Genomic DNA, 1309 nt, shown 5'->3' on the forward strand with positions numbered 1-1309 from the left:
ACTCTTTTATTATTATTAAATGAATTAATTCTTTTGAAATATAAAGGATAATTATTCTTTTTCTTTCTTGAATAAATTGATTAAGGATAAATTTCAGAAAACAATAAAAAACAGTCAATATATAATTTTTTAAGTTTTGAACATGTAAAATTTTTGTTAACTGATTTTTATTATTTTTCTAACAGAAGTTCATTTTATTAAAGACAATTTTAATTTTTGTGGATAATTTTTCCTCTTCATTGTTGGGATTGGGTGTTTCCTTATTCTTAGTCTCTATCTAACAACTACCCTATCATCATCATCATCATCCTCACACGTGCAATGGTGGAGGGTAGTTTTGTAATTACAGTGTGGTTCCGCCTTGTAACATGGCCCACTTTCTAAGCAACCTAGCAACTATAGAAAATAAAAATATACATCAAAATCAAATACAACAAGTGTGTGCAGTACATTTTCAACATCTGCTACTTTTTTCCATTCCCAAAAAGTCCAAGTGGAAACAGGTTGAAACAAAACATTGTATTTATGTGAATTATTATTAAGTACATAATGAAATCCCTAATAATTTGCAAGTACCAAAATATTCCAAAGCAATTCCACCTCTCAATGAAGGGGCTTGAAAGTTGAAACTTCAGTGTAGATATAAAAAAGTAGGTTAAGACTTTTGATTTTTGAACCACTTATTTTAATTATTTTAAAGCTCCAAGAATTAAATAATTAAAAAGTTGACGAAGAAAATAAATTTTCACAGTTCCACACTTAAGAGAAAATTTGTGTACTTTCATAAAGTGATTAGTATTTAGTAGTGGTCATCATGCTTCCAAATTCTAAACAGCTGCAACAAAAATTTAATAGTCAGAGATTGACATTTCGTTGTTAACTGTGAACCATTAAATGAAATCATGGCACTCATTCTTATGTAACAAAATAGAAGATGTCACTATACTCTTATATTATTCAAATAAAAACTCAATATATATCACAACATAGTTGTGTCTACAATACACCATCATTCTTTGTTAATACTTATGTTTAAATAAAATTAGCATCTTAAGGAGAAGTCTATCTACTAGTTAAAGTTATTTATAGTAAAAAAGTTTTAAGCAATTTTGTTTTTTCCTTTTAATATATTGCTTTGAACTTTTTTTTAGTGAAGAATAAAATTAGGTGAAAAGTAAAAATTTATTATATATTAGTATATTATTAATTTTAAAATTAAAATATATCATATGTCATTTTTTTATTATAATTAAAAATTAAATTTTTTTTTCTTTTTTTCTCTCTTTTTTTTCTACTTTAATTTTTTTTA

Source organism: Arachis ipaensis, chromosome B07 (genome assembly GCF_000816755.2).
Source record: "Arachis ipaensis cultivar K30076 chromosome B07, Araip1.1, whole genome shotgun sequence".
NCBI classification, from domain to species: domain Eukaryota; kingdom Viridiplantae; phylum Streptophyta; class Magnoliopsida; order Fabales; family Fabaceae; genus Arachis; species Arachis ipaensis.